Consider the following 26353-nt stretch of genomic DNA (forward strand, 5'->3'; position numbering starts at 1 on the left):
TCACGTTACAGGTAGAGTACTGGAAAATGAAATGTGCTTCCTTTTTCAATGTACTGAGTGTCAATGTTCGTACAATATAATGAAAGTTCAACATGTTGTGGTGTATACTTTATATGTTGGCCAAGTGACTTGTTGATCATTCATTATATAATCATATTGTATATTACAGCAACAAACAACCAGCACTCAGCTATGTTTTATAGACCTCAAACTGTTTTGACAAAGCAGATGCAACAAACTAATCATTTAAGCATAACAGAACATTTAAACAGGGAATTCAAAAACTGAACAAGTGAAATCATTAATCATTCTAAAGGTACCATATAACAATTCATCTATGCAATGCATGCAAAATAAAATATTTGCACATGGAATAAAACAAATCACAATTAATCATTTCAAGAAAATAAAATGCAAAGCATTTAAACATCAATAGTATTATTAAGATGTGAGGGAAACAATGTACCCATGTATATAACCCCAAAATATTTCTTTTTAATTTGAAATAGCTTCAAATTCTACTAGCACAGTTTGACAATTAATCACCCTGTCAATATCTATAATGTTAACACATTGCTCTGCATGGGTATTGAGATATGCTGCACTTCTTTCTACACTGGATATCCCTTAAATGAAGATTCATTTGTTCTTTGAATGTTTGAGAAGATTTTCCATTATAAAATGAATGAAAGGTACAGTGCAGTAAATACATCACCCAGGTTGTAGTGCATGTAATAAAACTTCTTATCTCAAAACTCTGTCTGGCATTTTACATGGTAAAATGTGAGCACCGCAGACTTACTTTTATAAAATAAAGTTATGGATTTACATATCTGCCATCATCAATGTTATTTGCTTGTCTGCAATAATGTTTCTATATTTACCATAACCCAATCATTGCTTAAGATTCTTGCCTCTTGTATAACTGAACCTTCAAGACTGTGGGCAGCCCAGATGTTATTAAAAGGAAAGTGTGTATGTATGCCCTTGTGCCACCATACCCAAATCCACCTATGAAGCTAGATGAATAGTTCAAAAAAAGGCCACAGCTGTTTATGGAAAAAAAAAAAACTTTGCTTCACAGTGGTAGCTAGTGAAGCTTACAGAAAGTGTTTACATCTTATAAAATTATTTATGCACTTATGTATGTAAGTAAGTGACTGTTGCCTACTACACAATGCGCTCATGTTAATGATATCCACCAAGTACCAAGCACGCTATCTATTTTCTTCTACACTAGCAGACACTGACCTCACATTCACTCAGCTTTTTTACTTTGTATTGTGTAGTGTGATAAAATGTATGGGATTTGGGGGACCAAACTTCTCATTAACTATATATATATATATATATATATATATGTATATATATATGTATATATATATATATATATATATAGATATATATAAATATACATATATAGACGAAGAGTCAAAGTATAGCATGACTGTACCTCAGGCTAAGAAATTATTTATATGTTTAGGCTTCACATTTAGTGTACCTTTCTGCCCCTCTGATAGAAAATAAGGATAAAATCACCAAAAACGAAGAAAAAACTGTTGAAATGAACGAAGAACATCACAGAAGCAATGGCAGCGTAAATCAAACAGTATTTAATGAATATCAACAAGCACAATGTTGCAGTGAACTGCTGCTATCCACAATAAAGATGAAAGTAAAGGCAAATGAAACCAACTGGTACAGTATGAAGCGCTTTTCATCTGTGAAAGTAAACAGACTTCTTCAGATACTGACACACCATAAAGTAGGGTTATTTAAAATATAGTACAACAGTCACATGATAAATGTACTCCTATCAATAACCCTTAAATGGTAAACAACTTTAGCCTACTTAGTAAAAAGCTGTACGTGTCATTCAAAACACCATATCTGCCACATTGTACAAAACTATTACAACAAAATTCATAAAAAGTTAAAATGCATAAATTATTAACACTTTGTACTCAATAGTGTAAACATTTAAAACATATTGTTAGTCTAGCCTAGTGATTATGATGTACGGACATGGGAAACGTAAAACGGAGCAAGGAAGTCCTACAATACTACAATTAATAGCAAGTTATTTGTATATTACAAATAACAACCATCAAGGTCAAACTTGTAGTACAACTATTAGTATAACTTATGGGCCGATTCTAAATAATTCTAGAAATAATGTTGTTGTTATACATACTGACGTGTTTACACCATCGTAAACGTGAAGTGCGGAAGCAAAATAATAATGCACAAAGGGCACATTTTATTTTTATTTTAAAATGTATCTTGTTAAATTTTTTCTACCTTAGAATGACTAACTCTAAAAATAATGTGCAAGTAGGTAGATTGGTTGCATAAGTGCCCAATAACCTAATAACTAACTGTAGTGACTACTATGTTTCTAATCACTATAGGGGTAATGTACACACCTGTAAAGACAAATATTTGCTTCTAACCTTAGCGTAACCAGTTTCTTAATTTTAATATACAGGTTAGTGAATAAACTTCGTTCAAGCCTGGTGGTCTACATGCATCTAAACGTAATTGCCATAACAGTTCCATTTTTTCTAAAAAATAATGAACTTGAACCTCCCCTTAACATAGTTTGAATTTAATTTTCTTGGTCATGGATTTGCTCAGTAATTTTAAACTTAAATGAATGGTTTGGATGTTCCATACAGTGTTTTGCCAAGGCATTGTCTTGTTTACATCTGCTGATTGCATATACATGATCGTAGATTCTATCCCGTAATCTTATGTCAGTTTTGCCCACATAGAAAGCTGGGCATATTAGACATTGGGCTAAATAAACTACACCTCTTGAATTACAGTTGAATCTATTTTTCAATGTATAATTTCTATCTCTAATCACAAATTTGTTACCGATGTCAATGTATTTACAATAGTTACACATCTCACATCTCGACATACCTACTGTCCTGTGTGTACTATTGTGTTGACATTCTAAAATGTTTTTTTAAATTTTTTACCCCTCCTGTAAGTAATAACTGGGGATGTTCCTACTTTTTGAATAATATCTCTATCAGTTGTGAACAGATGCCAGTTCTTTTTCAAAATGCCCATAACTTCTTTTGCCTATAGGTTTAAATGTCAAAACAAAACTGATATTTCCATTTTTTGTATTTATGGAGCCAGATCTCTCAAATGAGTTATAATGTGGGGTATTCAGGTCCTCGATTTGTTCCACTGGTACATCGATTGAATTAAGTTCTAAATTTGTTAGTACTGAGGAAGTTCCTTTGTTCAAAATTGGTTTGTATATTCCTTTCTCCCTCTTTCTTTGAACTTCAATTACTATGTTATAAATTAGTTCGATTGGCTAATCCCTGTGTATGAACATGTCACTCATATTTTTGCATTCTGCTATAAAATCATTCTGCATAGTAATCATTCTTGCAGCTCGTACCATTTGTCCCTTAATCACAGATTTTTTCTGATACAGGGGGTCAGAGCTGCTGACATGTAAGAGTGAGTTAGAGTATGTACTATTTCTGTAAATTTTTGCTGTGTAGTGTTGTCCTAGTATGTCTTTAGATAAGTCAACATCAAGGTAGCTAATACTAAACTCTTGGTGAACACTAGTGAATTTCAAAAATTCTGTTGTGTTGTTAAAATACTCAACTATTTCTTTTGCTACCTCACTACCCCTGATATGATAAGAAAAATATCATCTAGGTAGCGTGTGTAAAAAGAGATATTAGTTTTCAAATGAACATTATCGAGGACATATTTGTGTTCCCAGTAAGCCACTACTAAATTGGCAAAACTGCCTCCACAAGGGGACCCCACGGCTAGCCCAATTCTTTGTAAATATATGCTGTTGTTAAATGCAAAAATGTTATACTCCAAGACTATGCCTAATAATTGTTCAATTAATCTCTGTTCTGAGTCACTTGCTCCTCTAAGTCTAATAAATTCTGTGACCCACTCATTGCCTGTGTTATGTGGAATAGACATGTAAAGATCACAAACATCTATTGTTAAAAAGTTTTTATCATAGTTAAACTCAAGTGAGTTGATTTGTTCAAGAAATGACCACAAATCTTTACATATTTGTTTTTCTTCTTTAACATAAGTCTTCAGTATAGAGTCTATCATTTTAGCACAAGGATATGTAATAGACTGATGAGCATCTACAAAAGCTCTCATGGGGGGGGGGGTCTTTGAGATCTTTATGAATTTTGGGGACTCCGAACAAAGATGGGAGTCTAGGCAAAGATATAGTTAAATAGTTGTTTGTATGTACATCGGTTAGTGAATCAATGAACAAGTCATTGATAAACATATTTATTCTATTGTGAGCTATGTTAAGCTCGTTCAAGCTCACTTTTTGATAAGCTTGTCCTTCAAGTAGTTTCAACATTTTATCTGTATAATGCTTTACTTCCATCACCACCAACCCACCCCCTTTATCCGGTTTCATAATGTGGATTGGTAAGTTCTTAAACTGTGACAACTTCATCTTGTCCTCTGTAGATACATTATAGTTATTTATAGAATGAGCGTTGTTACTAAACAAGTTTCTTATTTCTATTTCGCACATATGGTCAAAAAGGTGGATGAGTGGGTGGGTGTGTGGGTGGATTGTAAGTACTTGCTATCCTAAGGTCTTGCCTATCATTTGTTCTGGCACCCAGTAGAACTGTTAAGTTCAATTTTCTAATATAAAGTTTAAAGTCTAAAAGTGTCTCTGCTATGTCACCTCTGTTTGAGGGGACAAACGAAAGGCCTTTAGCAAGTAGTTCCACCAGACTGTTTTCCATTGTAAAATCTGTATAGTTGTAAATGTTAAAGTCCCCTTTTAAGTTCGTAATAAGTTTATAACTTGAAGGGATGCGGTCCACTTCGTCCACAATTAGGTTCTCTATTGCCTCATCCTGTTGCTTACAGCTCATGTGTTGTAAAATTTTCTTTGGCTCCCTCTGTAGTTGTTCCAGTTTCTCCCATTCTGCCCCTGGAAGTTTCTTGACTGGTGTTGTTATTCATTTTGAAAACCACCTCTTTCAGTATTGTCATTACTACCCATGTTAAAGTTTTCTGTGGGTTCGTCATGGCTTGTTCCTGGTCTTGGTGACATTGTGTCCGCATTATTTATAATTAAATCATTAGTGCCATGGCTAAAAATGTTATTGTTATTAGTGTTACCCATGGTAACATTCCATGACTGAGAAAGGGGTGGTTTGGGATAGGCTATCCCCTCCTCATAGTCTTTTAAGTCTCTTCTGAGTTTTTTAAGTTTAGTTTCCTTTAGTCTCTCTAATTGTTGAGAGATACTTGAAAAAATGTGTTCATAGTCATACTGATACCTATCAAATACAGTGTTCTTTTTAATTTTCGTGTCTAACTCCATGGCCTCCTCGGCCAGTTTGTTAATGTGTAGTTGGTAATGTTTACACATGATTTTTAACAGTTCCAAACCCTGGGTGTTGAACAACTGTATTATATCTTTGTGGAATTCAGACCCGGATTCTAACCCCGTAGGGTATTGCCAAGTGCGAAGTCCCTTAGGGACAATTTATTTATTTATTTATTTATTGCAGTTGGTTTACCAGGATAGTCCATTGGGCCATAAAGAACCCGTTTTCAATGGAGTCCTGGGGAGAAAAGCTCCAAAAAAGCAAAAAAAAGATACATGTAACAGAACAATATAGGTACAACAGGTAGTAATGAAAGTTATACAAAATAAGGAAGCAAAATTTTTTTTTTTAAAAACAAATTATGCGCAAAAAATAACAATTAATACAGATTGAGAAGAATATACAACAATAGTACAACAAATATAGCAATGAATACAGCTTTGAGAGGAATAATACTAACTAAGGAATTGTACAATGTGATGCTAAAGGACATTGCACAGTGGGGGAAGTAGACTTAAGGGCCTGTCTAGTAGATTTTATGCAATTCTAAGGTATAGTAGGGAAGTTAGCAGGAAGGAGAAGGGGAGGTGAGAGGACAGAGTTAGTTATGTAGGGTGGGAGCAAGAGCATTCCCACTGTGATGCTAGATGTGAATGAAGAGATTTTTTGAAAGTAGAGTGGTTGGAGGTGGTGCGGATGGAAGGTGGTAGGGAGTTCCAATGGCGAGCTAGGCTGAAGGATAGAAGGTTTCTGCCTGGGGATGAGTAGGTTTATGCACTTCTAGTAGGTTTTGATTGTTTGACCTTAATACTCTGTTGGGTAGGTGCATTTTAAAGGCAGATGAAAGGGATGGACAGAGGGAGGGGTTGAGAATAAGCTTGTGGGCTAGAGTTAGTTGAATGTAAGTTAGTTGATTGGGAAGTTCTAGCCATTGTAGTTTCTGGAGGGAGGAACAATGATGGGTGGAGGACCTATGGCTGGTGGCAAATTTTGCGATTTTGTTGTAGCAACAGGATAGCTGTTTTTCTAAAGAGGACTGAAGATTTGTTAGGAGTGGGGCACCATAGAGAAGGGAGGGGATAAGTAAGCAAGTGGAGAGAGTAATTTTAGTGGCAGGTGTGAGGTAGGGATTCTGTCTGTAAAGCATGCCTAGTTTCTGATGGGTTTTTTTGATATTTAGTTGTAGGTGAGAGTTAAATTTAAGTTGGTTATCAATTTGGACCCCAAGTAACTTAGTCTCTGACACTATTTCTAGAGGTGAGTTATTTTGACTAGTGATTGAGAATGTGTTCATATCAAAAGGAGTAAGTTTAGAAGGAGTAAATATCATTAGTTTGGTCTTGGAAGCATTGAGAGCTAGATGGTTACTTAACATCCATTGCTCTGTGGTAGAGAAGGCATCTTGAGTTAGTTTTTGAAGTATAGCGATAGAAGTGGCAGAACAGATGACAGTTGAATCATCTGCATATTGGATGATGTTTGAGAATGGGATAGATTTGTGGAAATTGTTTATAAATATATTAAAGAGAAGGGGACCCAGTATGGAGCCTTGAGGAACTCCTGTAGGGGTACTAAGGAATGGGGAGGTGGCTTTCTTCCATTTTACTGCTTGATTTCTGTTGGATAAGTAGCTAGAGAACCAACTCAAGGAGGAGGGAGATAGATTAAGTTCAGAGAGTTTAGCTAAAAGCAGGCTGTGTGATATAGTATCAAAGGCTTTGGAGAGGTCAAGTAGCAGGGTAGAGACAAATTGGCCAGAATCACGAGCTTTATTTACAAGTTCAAGGAAGGAGAGGAGGGCTGTCATGGTGCTATGATTTGGTCTGAACCGTGTTGTGTGGGAGTTATGAGGTGATTATCTAGGAGATATGGAAGGAGTTGAAGTTGGACACATTTTTCTAGGATTTTAGAGATAGGGGACAGGATAGCTATGGGGCGGAAATTTGTTACATTGTTATTGTTACCACCTTTGTGTAGAGGTAAGATAAAGGCCTGTTTCAGATTTGAGGTACTGTAGATTCTTGAATGGAACGGTTTATTAAGATGCTAATGGGGTAGGCAAGTGTTTCTGCAGCTATACTAAGAAAGTAAGAAGGGATATTATCAGGAGCATTGGTACATGGCTTCAATTTCAGAAGGAGTTTTTTTATAGTAGATGTAGGTATGGGTTTTAATGAGAATAAGGGAGAGTCAGGAGAGGGGGACTTAGGGGGTGATTGAGATGAGGGAGAAGTTTGTGTAGAAGAGGAGGTAGAGGATTTGGTAGATGGGGAATGGGGAGTAGTAGGGGTGGGTGAGGGAGTATTGTGGAGAGTAGTGGTGTTGGAGAATGAAGAGGTCAATTTGGAAATAGAGTCAATAAAAAAGGAGTTAAATTGTGTGGCCAAGACTAATTCTGGAGCATTTGAGTCTGGGGTGGGAGAATCTGGTTTACTAGGGTGAAGGAGACTAGAGATGCCTTTCCAGAATTTCTGAGGGTTGTTTTTATTATGGTTTTGGAGAGTAGAGAAGTAGTTTTGTCGATCAGAAGTGATGAGATTTTTTACTTTATTTCGAAGCATTTTATATTCATTGTGGAGCAGTGGTGTCATATTTTTCTGGTAGCGTGCCCAGACTTTATCTCTATGTCTCATGGTAGCAAGAGTATTTTTGGAAAGCCAGGGGGCTGATTTTGTTTTTATTCTCTTTGTCCTTAAGGGGGCCTGGGAGTCTAATATTTTTAGGAATATCGAGTTAAAGTGGGAAACTGCACTGTCTAGTGGTAGTGTTTTTAGACAGTTCCAATTAATTGCTTGTAAGGAGTTCGAGAAGGTTGTTGGGTTGAATTTTTTTTGGTCACGAATAGTAATATAGTTATGGGTTCGATGTAAGATAGAGGGAAGTCGGTGGGTAAAGATGGGTATGTGGTCACTAAGGGGATCGGGAAGAGTGCCACTTTTGGAGAAATAGTGAGGATGGGAAACAAGGATCCAATCCAGGATACTTCCACTGGAGAGATTTTTTGCAGGGCGAGTTATGGAACTGATTAGCTGTGAGAAATTGTAGAGGTTGATGTTAATGGAGTTTGTTGGAGACTGAATGCAGGCCCAGTTAATGTTCATGTCTCCTAGGATTATGGTTTTGTTACTAATGTTACTAGAAAGCCACGAAAGGATGAGTTCAAGTGTGGGAATATTATCCCCTGGGGGGATATAGAGGGAAGCAAGACATATGTGTTTGTGATTATTGATTTGTAGTAGAGTAAGAAGAAGTTCGGCATTGTTAAAGTGTGGTATAGGTTTATTGTAGGGAGTAACTATTAGGGATGATGAGTAGAGGAGAGCTACTCCTCCACCTTTTTTGTGAGGCCTGTCTTTTCTTATGATGGAGTAGTTTGGAGGAATTATTTCAGAGTCCTTTATACGTGGTTTCAACCACGAGGTTGGAAAGACGAGGGACAAGACTCTCTTTAATGCATATTTCGAAGTATTGCAATTCAAATTGTAGTTTTTTTAATTTTTAGTAGTTTATTATCAAGTAATTTTAATTTAAAAGTAATACTCAGCATTACTTCCAGCCAGGTTCCCTACGATGACATTTCTGCTTTGATTTCCTTGGCTAGGTTGTTCACTAAGCCAGCTAATGAAATCATAGGTCCCAATAAGCCCCGAAGTAGTTGCACGTTGTGTGTTTGCTCCCTGGTGGTTGTTGTTTCCCATGTTGTTATTAACCATCACTTTACGACTGTCATTTTCACTTCCAATAAACTGGTTCAGTGTAGGCCTTGGTAAATTGTCTCTGTTCACACCCCCTGGAGTACTGGGTGTGTTATTTTGAGATTGCATATAACCTGGTTGAGTTAAAGACTCAACCCTGGCTGTTAAATTCTCTAGTCGCTGGTTCATCGCCTCTATAAGTTGTGTTAAATTACCTCTTCCATCCATCTACACACCAGACAGGTTGAAAGCATTGTCGGTGCTTCCTGTGGCCATAAAAATGAAAAAAATCACCAAAAACGAAGAAAAAACTGTTGAAATGAATGAAGAACGTCACAGGAGCAACAGCAGCGTAAATCAAACAGTATTTAATGAATGTCAACAAGCACAATGTTGTAGCAAACTGCTGCTATCCACAATAAAGATGAAAGTAAAGGCAAGCGAAACCAACTGGTGCAGTATGAAGCGATTTTCGTCTGTGAAAGTAAACAGACTTCTTCAGATACTGACACACCATTATGTAGGGTTATTTAAAATATAGTACAACAGTCACATGATAAGTTTACTCCTATCATTAACCCTTAAATGGTAAAACAACTTTAGCCTACTTAGTAGAAAGCTGTACGTGTCATTCAAAACACCATATCTGCCACATTGTACAAAAATATTACAATAAAATTCATAAAAAGTTAAAATGCATAAATTATTAACACTTTTTACTCAATAGTGTAAACATTTAAAACATATTGTTAGTCTAGCCTAGTGATAAGGATAATGTGGGAACCTGAAACTCCCTCTTCTCACATACTTTTATTGCACAAATCCCCAGCCCTACTTTATTATGGATATTCATAAACCATGCAGTGCCATGACTCATAACAGTGGGACATGATACGAGTGCCCATACCCACGGAATGATTCATCTGAGACTAGTACTGCTGTCAGATTTAGAAGTTTCAGTAATAATCAGGTCTTTAGGCCAATCAGACTGATAGGGCTTCTGTCAGTAAGTAGAAACTGGTCACAAAGAGCCATGAAACAGATCAGATCATCTTTGGAGCATGAAATCTGTGCTGTATATATTTTTGTTAGTGTTTGTGTGTAATCTTTTCATTCACGTCAGTGAAATGTAACACAAATCATTTTTTACAACGTAGGATAAACCAGACAGCAATTTGCAGCAAAGGATGAAACAACCAAAACCTTTCTAAACAGTTCACCTGGTATCAGCAGTATAAACAACAGCTTGCTTTGTCCACTTAGATTTGCTTTATTTTTATTTATGGTGGGAGTAAGGTTAGTTTACATTGTTAAATTCAGTCTGTAGCACCTTAACATATCTTACTGTGTTTTTGTCTGAGAAAGGTATCCTTTTTTAGAGGTGAAGCTACAAAAAAGTTATATTTATATGAAAAGCAAATATTACTAGAAAGTGCTGAGTTTTACTATTTTACAATTGGTTAATTGTTAAACAGGCTTCTTGTTTGTGTTTTCTTGTTTTAGTTTTAGGATTGCTCTAACCTCTCACAAACTGATAAAACATTTACTCTCTCAGGTGGATGAAGTACATGGAATGTAATTATATCAGATAGTCTGCTAAGCAACATCCAGTGACTCACGTTTAGTAAAATGAGTCGCTTGTAACCAGCTTTGACCCTGTCATGTAACTTTACAGGAGGTGACTTTAACACATCTAAAGACTCATCTGGGGTTACAAAACTGATTCATTCCCTCCCCTAAATAAGGAGAGGCTTGTACATGTTTTGCAATGACTACACATGTTCATACTGCTGTTCTTAACCTGTACCGTGTTAGCTTCAATGCGGTCTGCCACTGTAGTACAGACAGGGGACAGTAAAGGACAGTAATAACAGTAAATCTAATGGGTGTGAGAAACAACACTGTTAACACATCAGTGTCAGTACTACCATGTCCTACAAGGCTACTCTGCTTTATCTCTTCATGTGAAGGTAAGCCATGAATGCACACGTAACTACAATGTTTGCTGTAACAAATATACACTTAGGGGTCTGTGTTAACATGAATCAATGTACCCACAGCAACAACAGTATGATACATGCCAGTCACATGTGTGGTTCACAGCACTTTAACAACAGTGTCAAAGCAGGGTGTGCTGTTGTACCATATGTGTCCAAATGCATATTTCCACAAGTTAAACTTACTGCCCATACCCCCCCCCCCCAAGCTGCAAAGGTTGTGATAGCACACTGCACATGAGATGAGCGTGTTCACAGGTACCAGGACAATAACATGTAGAACAGTGCAACAATCAAAAATCTGAAACCCATCATGGTGCCCCATATACTCTTATCTAAATATTATTAATGTCAAATGCGCATTAAACAATGCCTTCAGATACACAGGCTTATTGTACATTCTTTACTGATTCAGGATTTCAGGGATGGGAAGGGAAGCAAATGTGAACTGCAATATGGTGGACAAAATACTGCCATGCCACTGGACACTGGCCATTATCACACTGTAATTGTCTTGCATGCGTCTAGCATGGGGAAAGTAAGAGTGTGAGTAGTGTCTCCCTTAATGTCCCTTGTAACTCACACTAACCATAACACCAGATGGGGGAAGTGTTAATTTTTCCAGCACAAAATTGAGATCCCATGCAGGCAAAGGTGGTTTCCTTGGAGGCTTTACATTTTTGATGCCTCTCAGAAATTGTCTGAGGAGAGGGTGAGAGAAAACCGGAGGATCCATGTTGTACTCTGCTGAAATTGCTGATGCATGTATCTTAATGGAAGAGTAGGACAGGCCATTGTGGAACAGTTCTGCTAAGTATTCCAGGATGTGTGGTAGGTTTGCTAGTGAAACATTTTCTCCCTTTTTTGCACTCCAAATGAGGAATCTTTTCCATTTGGCTGAATATGTTTTCCTTGTGGAGGGTCTGCGAGCCTCCAGGATAATGTCCTTAACCCTCTGAGATAAATCAAGTTTGTTTTGCTTTATGCAATTTTCTAAGCAGTTAGCTGCAGTGTTTTTAAGTTTGGATGCAGGGTCTTGTAGTTGTTCTGCGTTAGAAGTAAAGGACCTAGAGGTAGATGCCATGAATTCGTCCGAGACATGCTTCTCAGTAGTGGGTAATGGCGTCGGCTGATGCCTTTATACCCAAGCAGCTATGACGTTGGGTGAAGTGCGACATCAGCCGAGGCCAGACCCAGACTTTGGAATCCGGCCGACCGAAGGGCTGCCTGAGGCAGGACAACCCATTTGTTAGGACTGCAGATGCATCCTTGAAGGACATCATAGATATGCAGCCAACAAAATTTAGGAGAAAACTCCCAGGATCTGAGACTGAAGCCACCCTTATGGATAAACAGACAGTATTATTAGTGTCTATTACAAACTTATAATTCAAATGTCCTCACAAGGTCTCTCTCTCAGGCCACCTTCTGTGGTTCAAAAGGTACCTGTCCAATAGATATCAGTCAGTAAAATGGCAATACATGCTCTCTCCTTACCTCCCAGTCACCACCAGAGTACCACAAGGCTCTGTCCTTGGTCCCCTCTAACATTTTCATCAACACCCTCTATACTTCCACAGAAGAGACCATCCCAATACAATACCCATAAATTACTCTCCTTTGCATATCTGACAACATGGTGCATCACCAAAACATTGCACAGGAAGCTTTAACAGCCACTGAAACATGGCTTTGTCACCCACAACTTATGCTCAACCCAAAAAAGACCAAACTACTACCCCCCACAAATCCCTCTGTCATGAAAAAATATTTAAAGTGCTCTCTCTTGAAAATACAACCACTAAAGTCAGTTCTCATAGCAAACTATTAGGCGTGATAGTGGATGACAATCTTACATTAGACCTGCATATACAAAATTGCATAAGAAAAACTCATCAAAAACTAGGGATGCATTACAGATCCAAAAACTTTCTTACTGATGCAACTAAAGCTACACCATACCTCTCAACCTCTTAGCGCAAGAAATCTGGACAAAGCCCAACAAAATGGGGGGAGACAAAGGCCCAAAAATAAGGACATATTTTAAACATTGTTCATATAAACTTACAAAGTTGCTAGAGTAACAGGGTTTGTTTTAATATAAATGTTCTGAAGGATTTGAAGTTCAAACTGAAATGTATATCATTATTTAGTGACTTCAGTTCTCAGATCATCCTAATAATTTGCCAGAAAATCACAAATTTTCTGAGGAACAAACTAAAAATGTAAGCCACAAATGTGAACATTCTGTGAAAATGTGAACAGCTGAGAGGTATTAGCTATACTTACCGTTACTTATCTGCTCCCCAGTCTTATTTAGGGTGCTCCCATTCTTAATAACCTCAAGGCTTCACAAAAATTAAAACTTGAACAATGGTATAACAACATTGCTACATTTGCAGCACATACCCCTTTCAGAACCCACCACTGTATAGCACTGAAAAGCCTAAATTGGTTAGAACTGCCACATCAACCAACATATACACTTCATACCACCTATAAAATTATTCAGCATCCATGTGCCTGTTCAGCACTTAAACAAATTCTACACAACCATATTCCTAGTCAGTCACTGCAATTCAGTAACCAAAAACTCCTGTCTGTCTACAAGGCTAGCAAATCTTCTGGGTACTGTCTGTACTCATACAAGGTTGCTAAGCCCTGGAAGTCCTTACCTGCATCCATCAGGTAAATGCTCTCTCTCCCATCTTTCAAAACCACTCTGAAAGATTTTCTAGCTAAAGTCTGGCTATCTTCTCACTCAAATTCAAGGTAAACTATATCCCTAAATGTGAACTAGTATCTTTTCATTCCTTATACCTCCTTACTCTCCCTTCTTCACTTACTTCTTTACTGCTATCTAATTCTCTTCCCGGACTTTCTCTCTCTAAACATATATACCATTTTTTCCTCACATCATATTGCAATTCATATTTGTATTACAGTAACTTACCTTTACTTTCTCTACAAACTGTCTAAAGTTTCTCTAAATATTAAATGATTGTCATATACCTTGTATCAATTTTTAACCAATGTTTTATATTATGTCTAATTTGTTATACTTATTTAAACTGCAAATGTTTTTGTTTTATTTTTGAAGATTGTAAAATTATTGTTGTAAACATTTGGAGCTTTTCTACCCGGGCCACCACTGAAAATGGGCTTCTACCCAGTTGAACTTTCCTGGTAATCAAATGTCAATAAATAATAAGTAAATAAATAAGTTTCCATTACCATTTTATATTAATCTTAAAACTGTCTTTCAAATTAATTGCTAAAATAGGCTGCATTCATAATATTGGGAGGGTGAACTTGTCTACATACCAAGCAAAGTAAAGAAGAAAAGTTGGAACGTGTCCAGTTAATGTACATCTGACATTGCTTACATATACCACATCAACACTGGCATACTGCACGCTTACTGAAGTAATTGCCTCAGAAGTGCTTGTATCACGGAGGTTGTAAAATGACAGTTAAGTGTATTTGGTACTGTGCATGTATAAATATACTTTCTCCACTATATGATTCTGCTTACAAAGCTGAAATCATTCAAAATATCTGTACCTCATGAGCAGACACAATCATGGTGTAGTCTTCAAAAGTTGCACATGACTTCTGCCAATGCACTGAAGTCATCAAACAGAAAAGATGCTGACACCACTCTACCAATGTTCCACAAGACTGCACAACTAGCAAATGATTTACAGGATGTTTCACTGGTGGCCAGATGCAAAAAACACTTTCAGAATTAGTCTTTTTGTTACTTTAAGTGCCTTATTGCATTTTGCCTGGTTCCTGTGTCTACTATTTTAAATAATATGTATTCTTTTGTTTTCTCCTAATTCTTTATGATGATCTTTTGTTCTTTGTTACATATAATGCTGTAATTACTAAATTGTACTTGGAGCATTTCTCCCCGGGCCTCCACAGAAAATGGGCTACTAGCCCAGGTGAACCTCACTGGTAAACAAACGTCAAATAAATAAAAAATAAAAATGGCCTGGGGTGACAATGAAGGGAGACCAGTAAAGGTAAAGATCTAATTTTTCCATAACTTGCTTACTTTCTGACAAGTAGTTTACTTCTTAGCTGATCTATAAAAGCTACTATTACTAAAGTGGCAGGCTGAAGCAGAATATTATGGTCTCTATTATAATCTCGACCATTCACAATGTCGAAAACCTCTTCATTGAACAGCCACATCAGTGAATGGCCACATCATCAATTTCTTTCAAAGGGGAAAGAAATTGGTAGGCCAAATATGCACGACACAATACAACAAAGACTACAAAGTGGGGGTCTTTGCCCCCCACAACCCCCAATGTGGGAGACTGTGCCCCCCACACCCCTCCTAACTAAATATACTAACTCCAAGATTGCACTACAGCAGGGAAAAGGGCAAATGTAAGACAACGGCCAACCGATTTGACATTTGACACATATGTGTTGATGAAGAGGTCGCTGACATTATGAATGGTCGAGGTTATAATATAGACACGAATATTAATGCTATGAGCTGGTAGCAGGTTTTAATCTATTGTTCTGGGTTGGTTGACTGTGCTTGCTGTATAACTCTGTACAAAGCACATAACCAGACAATGCTCCCAAGTCTAAACTGAAAATCATCCTTAACTTAGTTAACAAAATATTTAACTAACATCAGTACATGTTCCAAACTGTTTAAATGTCAACAGTTTCAAGACCAAGTGTACAAATTTGACCACTTCTTTAAAATTTTTAGCAAGCTAGGAATAATTGTTCTCATCCTTAAAACATGGGGGTTGGGAGGGTGGCCAAATGGTTAATGTGTTTGCCTTGCAAGTATAAGGTGCAGGATTTGAGTCTCACAAGGGATAATTGACTAGGCTTAAAATGGCTTTCAAGGGCAGTTAGCTTAGTACTAATCTATGAACTTATTCTTCTTAACTAAACAAATTTTAGCAATAAATTCTGTGGTTTATTTTATCGTATTTGAATAAAATGGGCCAATATGACTCTAAATTTACTTGTAATATCACCACATCTGCCAGTAGAACAGGAAGTAGATAAAGATCCTGACAACTAGTAAAATCAATACATTTATAGATGTCAGAAATTTAAAAAACTAATTGCCTGACCTTGAAGCTGTCCTATACCATGAACACATAGATATCTGTATCATAACTGAGATATCTTTTTTAGTGTAAAGACAGAATTCATTCTGTACTTTTGCTTAGCACTTGCCATGCTCTCAGGCCTGGTGTTTCTGCAGATCTAAGTTTGGGTATAACCAAAGATTCCTGCACTATATAAATGATTACTCCTTAGAACAAATGGTAAATGAGCCCACTTAATGGTGTACCATTCTAGCGTCATCCTTACGAACACAGTCCCCTCCTGTAGTATCCCAATCACTGGTTAAATTCGACCATAAACTAATAATTTTCTCTTTTAAAGCCACAAACCCCAACACAGTGAATAAGTCTGAATTTAAGAACTTCAAGAGAGCAAATTTATTCAAATCTCTATTAAGAAATCTCTAAATGTTCTTGTAATAGCACCAGCCCTCATGAAGCTGTAACTGCTACTTAAGCTTTAGACTGTTTTACTCCCACTTGACAGAATGCTTAGACCATGCAGTCTCCATGAGAAACAAATAAACAGAGAAGTTCAAAGGTTCACTGCCATGGTGGTTCACAACAAGCTTTATAACAGAAAAAAAGCTCATAGAATCATACTATAAGTATAAATCCACCTCCTTAAAATCCCTATCAAAGGGGTTAGCCAACAACTAAAAATTACAAATGGGAGACTCAAAGCTGAACATCAACTAAAACTGGCAGCTAAGGCCAAGGATCACTACAATTATTTTTCTTTAGCTACATTAGGAACTAAGAAACAATGCCAAGCACTGCTCTCAGTTTATTCAAAATGGTGACACCTAGTCTGACCCAAGGGATACTTGCAAATATATTAGCAGATACGTTTAGTGCAAGTTTTAACCCATAGACAGCCTTTGCAAATGTCTGAGTCCTTACCATCCCCTAAGATTATCAAGCACCATATCATATCATATCATATAATATCATATCATATCATATCTCATACCTCTCAACTGTACAGATTTTCACAGAATGTCCAGATTTTTGTCTCATATTTTTGGTCCATTGTTCATAACATTGTAGTTTTCTGACAATTTAGCGGCAAATCATTAAAGATTAAGTTAGAAAATAATTACAAACATTTGAATGTCAGACTTCATTCCATTCAGAAAAGTCATGCTAATGCAAAACCTGTTATTCTATCAACTTTCCAAGTTTGCAAGAGCAATATTTGAAAACTGTCCATACTTTTGGGCCTTTGTTCCACTTTTATTTACGGCTTTGTCCAGATTTCTTGATCTAAGAGGTTGAGAGGTATGCATATCATATATCATAACTTCTTAAAAGCCAGAAATACCACTTCAAGGGAACCAGACAACATGTCTGGGTGCATGTGTCAAATATGCCCTAGCAAAACTCAACCTAACTTTGTTCAACTTAAGTTTATCCACTGGGTGTATCCCTGAAACATGGAAGACAGCAGTTATAATGCCCATTCACAAGCTAGGACCCACCACTGACTCAGGAAACTATAGACAAGTTAGGCTGACTAGCTTAATCTGGCAGACTATGGAGTGCATTACATCGAGCTTCACTAACTGGAGAATCAAAAATCTTTTTACATCTTGACCCTCATCAGTTTGTATTTATGCACAAATGATTGCATCTGCTGAATCTGGTGAATGTTTTGGAAAAATGTTGCAGAGATTGTGGATGGAGGTTATCCAGTCCACACATCTTATAGGGACCTTGCCAAGACCTTTGGCTATTCCCTATTTAGGCATTGCTAACAAACTAAAACATCAAAATATAAACCTATATGTGATAAGATAGATTGTGAAATGGCTAAAGGTAAGAACGCATGTAGTTAATGTAGGAAAGCAAAAAAAATCTAACTAGTAATGTACCCCAGAAATCAGTGCCAGGACCCCTCTTGTTTGGTATATTCTTCATGGACCTCCATCTACCCCTGAACTATGGCTAACAAAGCTTGCTGACAACTGCAATCTGGGCATAATGTCAAATTACCCCCTGATATAGCAGCACTGCCACAAGAACTAAACCTTACACTCCAATGGTACACTGAAAAAGGCTATTGCTAAACATAACAAAATACAGGATTGATGCTTTGGGTAGAAAATATCTTCCCTTTTGACCTATAACATAGCCAGTGCTCCAGACTAAACTGATACAACAGTCAGAGATCTTGGCACCTCAGTTGATAGTACTCTATCTTTTGACCACCATATATTATCAATAGTCAGGAAATCCTTCTGTTTATCACAATGGATAACTGAATGAGTCTTATCCAGGTCAAGAGATATTACTATCCCTCTATATTCAACTTATTCAACTTCAATTAGACCAGTTATTGAATACAATGTCTCCTACATTATGCACCAATCCATACACACAGCCCAAATAGAAAGGCCCCAGTGGTTCTTGACTTAAACACTTGCTAGCATAGAGACCATAGAATACCAAGACTAACTTAAAGCCCTATCTCTATACTCTTTTGACTACTGGCTCTTGCATGGTGATCTGTGCTTTGCATTCTACTCTCTCAAGAACCCTACTCTCCTGGTCCTCTTGCATCTCTAAGACCAATAGTTCTGCAAACATGAAATGCAAAGATTTCCACCAACATATAAACAAAACTTGGTGGAGGAATAGATTCATTACTCTAAATTTACCTCTTCTGTGGAGTAAACTCCCTGTCCATGTTAAACAGAGTGACACTACAGCATCTTTCAAAAATAACCTTAATGACTGAATGGGAAACTGGAAATTTATCCAGGACCTACTTGTTTTGTCCTGTTAGAAGCAGGAGCATAAATAGTATCATAGGGATCTAGAGCTTTTCTCCCCAGACCTCTGCTGAGAAAGGGCCTTTGGCCCAGATGGACTTCCCTGATCAATAAATGTAAAATAATACATAAATAAATTAGCTTATTGCCTTATAGTTTATATGACCCTATTATGATCCCGTATCATAAATGCACATATTTGTAATGAAGGTTCTGTAATCATTTAATGATCATCATAACTACTTGCTTCAAACAAATTCATTACGCATGTTAATGCCTTTTTTGTTTACTCATTCTGAGATATCTACTGCAGACATCCAAAGACTGCAATTGTCATACACTTTTGTCCTCTTCTCAGCATACAATGTAACAATATATGCTGCCTCTAGTGCTCTTCCATACTTCATAATGTGGTCTCCCACATCCTTCATTATGTTTGTAAATATTTTGTTCTGAGTTCAGCATGTTGTATCTCTCAGGATTTCTCACTGCTCTTCACTGTAGCTCATCTCAATATTTTTTATTAATTGTACCTGTGACACACCTAGTATTTTACATATCATGGCCCATGCTATAACTGAAAATGATCTACAAAGCAGTCCACCTAACCATTTAACCACAAAAGGTGGCTCTTAGGTGTACTGCTCAGTCTTAGACTGGACCACTAAACACAGAGTGAGAGGACAGCAGAAAACAGAATGCTTGGATATATTCTCAATGGATATACAAGTGTGTGTGTGTGTGTGTGTGTGTGTGTGTGTGTGTGTGTGTGTGTGTGCGTGGCCACTTTAGCACTGCTCACTTTTCGAGGGGATAGAAAGAAATGGACATCATGTGTCCAGAAGAATGTGACCAAAAGGGTACATGAGCTGGAAGGAAAAGGAGTATCACCAGAGAAGAGTTAGAGCTCTTCTCACTAGAAACAAGCAGAGACAGAGGGAGCATGACGTTTACAGAGGATCCTGTCTAGGAGATGTGAGAGACTGTTCATAACAGGAAGGATAGAGGTAGGAGGATGGGCCACTGTTTAAGTGCTACTCCATGGAGAGGGTAGAATAACCACAGAAGGGACTACCAGAATGGGGGGGGGGGGGGCAAGGAATGAATACAGGTATTCAAAAGGGAATGGGAAAGATGGAAAAAGGGTAAGGAGGAATTTACAGATGGAGAAGAAGTGGAATGATGAATGCACCTACACAGCATGCAGACTCCATAAGCTTACTGCTTTCTTCTACCATCACGTAATTAGTGTGACGATGTAAAGTAAATATGGAACTCATTAATCACATAATTAGTATGACGATGTGAAGTAAATATGGAACTCATTAATCACGTAATTAGTGTGACGATGTAAAGTAAATATGGAACTCATTAATCACGTAATTAGTGTGACGATGTGAAGTAAATATGGAACTCATTAATCACATAATTAGTGTGACGTGAAGTAAATATGGAACTCATTAATCACGTAATTAGTGTGACAATGTGAAGTAAATATGGAACTCATTAATCACGTAATTAGTGTGACGATGTGAAGTAAATATGGAACTCATTAATCACGTAATTAGTGTGACGATGTAAAGTAAATATGGAATTCATTAATCACGTAATTAGTGTGATGATGTAAAGTAAATATGGAACTCATTAATCACGTAATTAATGTGACATCATGTAAAGTAAATATGGAACTCATTAATCACGTAATTAGTGTGACGATGTAAAGTAAATATGGAACTCATTAATCACGTAATTAGTGTGACGATGTGAAGTAAATATGGAACTCATTAATCACGTAATTAGTGTGACGATGTAAAGTAAATATGGAACTCATTAATCACGTAATTAGTTTGACGATGTGAAGTAAATATGGAACTCATTAATCACGTAATTAGTGTGATGATGTGAAGTAAATATGGAACTCATTAATCACGTAATTAGTGTGACAATGTGAAGTAAATATGGAACTCATTAATCACGTAATTAGTGTGACGATGTGAAGTAAATATGGAACTCATTAATCACGTAATTAGTGTGACGATGTAAAGTAAATATGGAACTCATTAATCAAGTAATTAGTGTGACGATGTAAAGTAAATATGGAACTCATTAATCACGTAATTAATGTGACATCATGTAAAGTAAATATGGAACTCATTAATCACGTAATTAGTGTGACGATGTAAAGTAAATATGGAACTCATTAATCACGTAATTAGTGTGATGATGTAAAGTAAATATGGAACTCATTATTATTTTTGAATTTTTCTGCAACAGGTCATGAGGCTACATTCTGCGTGTGACTCGATTCTGTTAGCTTGATGAGTTAACAATTAGTCACCAGATCCTGTGGCTCACCTGCAAGCTGAACATATTGCATATGTGTAGTAATGAAGATTTAACTTCAATGTAAAGATAGCCCTCCGTCTTTACAAGCTTCAGCAAATTGTACAGATTTAGATATGTTGGAAACTGCAGGGGAGTATTAGTACTTATCAGAAACCTAATTATTTTTTATACTAGTTCCAGTGACGCATAAGCAAAACTTATTGGATTTCAAATTACCTCTAACTTAAATTCATAGCCTGCTTTAGATCACCTTCCTTATCCTAACAGACCACAAAACACTTTAAATGTGCTTAGACAACCACCCATAACTAAAGATATCCTTTATGATGTGTGATTTTTAGCTATCAATTAATTATCAGGAGTATTTATGCCACAAATGATACAATAAAGGCTCCTAAATTTTATTAAACGCCAACTTCTTTGTAAAAATAGTTAACCAGCCCACTAGGGTTCAAAATCTTCCAGACATCATCCTGAATATCATCACACCTACATGCACTACTCCTATATAGTATCTTTAACGCTAGGCAAATCCTATACCAATCAGTAATCTTCCATACCGATCTGTAATCTTCCCTTTTCGGGCTTCTAAACCCATCACCAAACACGTGCAACCCATAGCTCACAAAGCCAGTGTGCCGAACAGTCACAGCCCTTAAGGCTAAACAACACACCTGATACACTTGTAATAGGTGACTCTATCGTCAGGCACACTGACGTCCCGCTCACCAGGCTGAACAAGGAGAAGGTCACAGTGAGCTGCCTGTTGGGTGCTAGGATCCGCCACATAACACAAGCACTCAGGTCACTCCAAGGCAAGTACAAATATGACTCAGTCATTGTTCATGCTGGTGTGAATGACCTGAGACGTACCTCCCTGGACTAAATGAAAAGAGACATAGAGGAGCTCTCAGAGCATGTAGCCCAGGCTGGTATGACCCTGACCTTGAGTAGCATCTTACCCTCACCAAGAATGATGCCACAATATGAAGACAAGATGATCAATTTCAACAATTGGCTTAAGTACTGGTGTCATTCAAAGGGGATCCAATGCCTGTCAGCTTGGGATGATATGCTCGACAAGCCACGATGCTTCGCTAGGGACGGCTTGCACCTATCACCCCTCGGCTTTCGGATATTGGCAAAGGCTCTTGCTACCCCCATAGTGCCTTTTTTAGGCAAGGCACAAAAGACAAACCCACCTCCATAGGTATCACCAGGGATAAGAAACTAAGAGTAATGCTACTCAACGCCAAAAGTCTAAACCTCAAGATGCACGCACTCGAAACTCTCCTTAGCATGGAGAACATCGATATCTGTGCAGTAACAGAAACCTGGTTCAAGGCTCCAGAGAGCACCTCAGCACTACCAGGTTATACCTCATACCATGCTTTTCGGCCCCAAAACTTGGACCGAACCACAAAAGGAGGGGGAGTATCAATATTCGTCAAAGATACCCACACCTCCAGGTTGGTGGCAAAGCAGGAAGCATCAGAGACTATCCATGTGCAACTAACAGTGGGTAAAACTGCCTTCGCTACAGACCACCCTCCCAAACCCAGGAACCCCACTCGGCCTTCCTGAGAACACTGGAAAATATGAAGGTCTCTCCAAACACCATTATATTGGGCGACTTCAACTACCCTAACATAGACTGGGAGCATTACTCTAGCTCCAACACCCTAGCCCGAAGGTTCCTAGAATTTATAAACTCAAATGCTATGGAACAACTTGTTGCCAATCCCACAAGAGGGGAAAACATACTGGACCTGATCATCACCAACATGGGGACTCTATGCTCCAGACCAGAAGTGTATCCCTCACTGGTAAGATCAGACCATAAACTAATCTCACTAGATATTCACATCCCAACCCCAGCCCCTGCCCAGAAAACCACAGTGAAAATCTTCTCTATAGCAAATTTCACACTCCTCAAAACTGAGGTGGAATCCTTCAAAGCCCCTGGGCCTGTGGAAAATACAGCCCAGACTGCAGAATCCTTTATAAACGCAATCTATGAACACCTTCAGGAATGCATGGATCATGCAATCCCAAAAAAACCAAGACCCAATCCTCCAAAGTTAGGCATCCTGTCTGGTGGACCCCAGCCATAAACAAACTATACAATAGAAGGAGGAAGCTACTACATGAAAAATCCCAAAAATGGAAGGCATCTCTGATCAGTATTAGCAAAAAACTACGGGCACTCATAAAATCGTCTAAGGCTGGCTTTGAGAGAAAAATTGCACAGGACACTAAGGATAATGACAAGGCTTTCTTTAGTTATGCTAGGAACTTGGGTGGGAATTCCCAGATATGCTCAGAATTAGTCCAAAATGACAGAAAATACACCAAACCCACAGACATTGCCAACATCCTAGCTGACAGGTTCAGCGCAAACTTCTCCCCCCCTTCCCCATCAAAAGGGCAAATATCTATCCCAGCAGAATGCTGCCCCCCTGACATCTCAGATGCTCAGGTACGAGCCGCCCTCTCCAAAGCAAAAAACACAGCATCAATGGGACCAGACAGTGTCCCGGGCTGCGTCCTACATGAACTCCAAGAAGAACTAAACCCAAACATAAAACTACTGTTCAATCTCAGCCTTACTACAGGATATGTACCCAAAGAGTGGTGTACAGCAACAGTGGTCCCTCTCCACAAAGGTGGTGCCTCAACGGATCCTGGAAACTATTGCCCCATAAGCCTGACTAGCTTGGTCTGCAAAGCTATGGAAAGGATCATCATGGACCTCATAAATAAAGATATTGGGGACCTATGGACACTGGATCCCACCCAGTTCGGCTTTGTTAAGGGCAGATCCTGCCTCTTAAACCTGGTTGATTTCTTTGAAACAGTCACCAAGGCCATTGACGAGGGGAAGGTGGTCCACACAGCCTACCTGGACCTTGCAAAAGCCTTCGATACAATACCCCACTTGGGCATTATAGATAAGCTCACCAGCTTAAATATAAACCCCTATGTCACTAGATGAGTTGCAAACTGGCTCAAGGACAGAACCCACATGGTTAGAATTGCTGGAGCCATGTCAGACTCCAAACCAGTTACAAGTGGCATCCCACAAGGCTCAGTCCTGGGACCTCTCTTGTTCGGTATATATTTCTTGGAGATATAGGCTAACACGGAAGGACTGTGGCTGACCAAGTTCGCAGATGACTGCAAACTGGGTGCCATAATCGACTCTCCAGCTGACACAAGCATCCTACAAAAGGGCCTCATAGAAACAGACAACTGGTGCCAGAGCCATGGCCTCAAGCTAAACGCCAAAAAGTGTATAGTCATCCCCTTTGGCAAAAACAAAGTGCCCACAAATTACCACATAGGTGGTAATCCATTAAATACGGAAGAAATAATTAGGGACCTGGGAACCCAAATTGATAACAATCTCTCATTTGACAACCACGTGGCCAATGTGGTTAGAAAAACATTTTATATAGCCCACCTAATCATGAAGGGATTCACATCTAGATCAGGGGAGGTCATCGTGCCTCTTTACTCATCCCTCATCAGGCCCATAATTGAGTACAATGCCCCTTTTGGGATGTACCTTACCAGACACCTGCAGCAACTGGAACTACCCCAAAAGTACCTCACCAAGAGGATCAAAGGGCTCAAACAGATGCCATATGCTGCCCGGTTAAAGAAACTCCAGCTCTACTCAGTGGCATACCACCTGCTCAGAGGCGATCTGTGCCTGACGTATAAAGCCATGTCCAACCCAGAATTAATGGACATGCTGCACCTCAGAAAATCCAAATCCTATCGAGCTACGCACTCGAGAGACTTGAACCTCAGCACTGAAATAAATAGGACATGCTGGAGGGACAGATTCATAACCCAGAGGCTCCCTTCACTCTGGAATAAAATCCCAGTCCAGGTTAGGCAGAGTCCGTTATTGACTCTCTTCAAGAGGAATCTTGATGAGTGGATGGGAGATAGTAGATTTACCCCGGGTATCACTTCTGTGTCAATGTTAGACAGGCACAGTATACTAACCTCGAAAAAGGGCATAGCAAAATTCATTTAAAATGGGTGGCAAAAGCCAAACACACTCTGGCTAGGCTTATAAATGCCCTAGGGCAGATAGCCTAGTATGAACTTATGAACCTATGAATATACCTCCAGAAAAAAGTAATGCTAGCTTCACACCAGAAAGAGATATGGAAGGACAACAAATTCTCATGTTCCTTCCTCCCACCAAGATTATGTAACATGCAGATGCAGCTTCCACAGCCCCAGCAATATATTGTATCAAACACATCCATTCTGAACATCTCATAAAAACTGTTCAATTTAAGGACAGCCCCAGGGCATGTTCCTCAAGAGGGCCTTCCCTTAGCCCTGGGAAGTATACATCCATCAGCCTAAATAATCTAAGTTGCAAAGTCAAGAAATGCATTACATCTGATTTTGTAAGCACTAATATAATAAAATATTATTGCCCTAGACCCACAACAACATGGTTTTAGCAAAGAAGGATGATGTCTACTTAATTTAGTAAATTTCTTTGAGAAAGTCAGTGAAGGTAGTGGTCATGTAGTTCATACAGCATACCTGGATCTGCTCAAGGGCTTTCACACTACTCACCATGCTAGAGATAAAGACAAGCTTAAAGGCCTAAAAGTAGACCCCTGGCTAATATATGGAGCCCTTGCTCTCACCTCAAAAAAGTGAAAGGTAACTAGTGACACCCCTAAGAGTTCATGGCTGGTATATCTTCTGTTCAGCATCTTCCTCTCATATCTCTAAATCATCAATCCAGTCACATGGTTAAATAATATATTTGCAGATGACTGCAAGCTGCACATTGCCATTCACTTAGCATCTGATATCATCTTACTAAAGTAACAGCTAGATCATAAAGATCAATGTTTTATTAGAAGTAGGTTGAAATGAAATGGTAAAAAGTGTAGCATTGTCACATTTGGTAAACAAATCTCAACAGGATTGGCAGCAAGACACTCCAGACTGACACATTCATTAGAGATCTTAGCACCTTTGTAGACAGCCCCTATCCTTCTGCATCTTGTT

General features: G+C 38.2%; 1 protein-coding gene across 1 annotated transcript in view; it reads right to left on the reverse strand.

Annotated features, from left to right (window-relative positions):
- SLC4A4 (solute carrier family 4 member 4) overlaps positions 1–26353 on the reverse strand; it is a 1959050-nt gene that overhangs the window by 1761072 nt on the left and 171625 nt on the right. The gene's annotated exons all lie outside the window — the stretch shown is intronic.

This window comes from Protopterus annectens, chromosome 2.part0 (genome assembly GCF_019279795.1).
Source record: "Protopterus annectens isolate FY-2018-M chromosome 2.part0, PAN1.0, whole genome shotgun sequence".
Taxonomy (NCBI): domain Eukaryota; kingdom Metazoa; phylum Chordata; order Ceratodontiformes; family Protopteridae; genus Protopterus; species Protopterus annectens.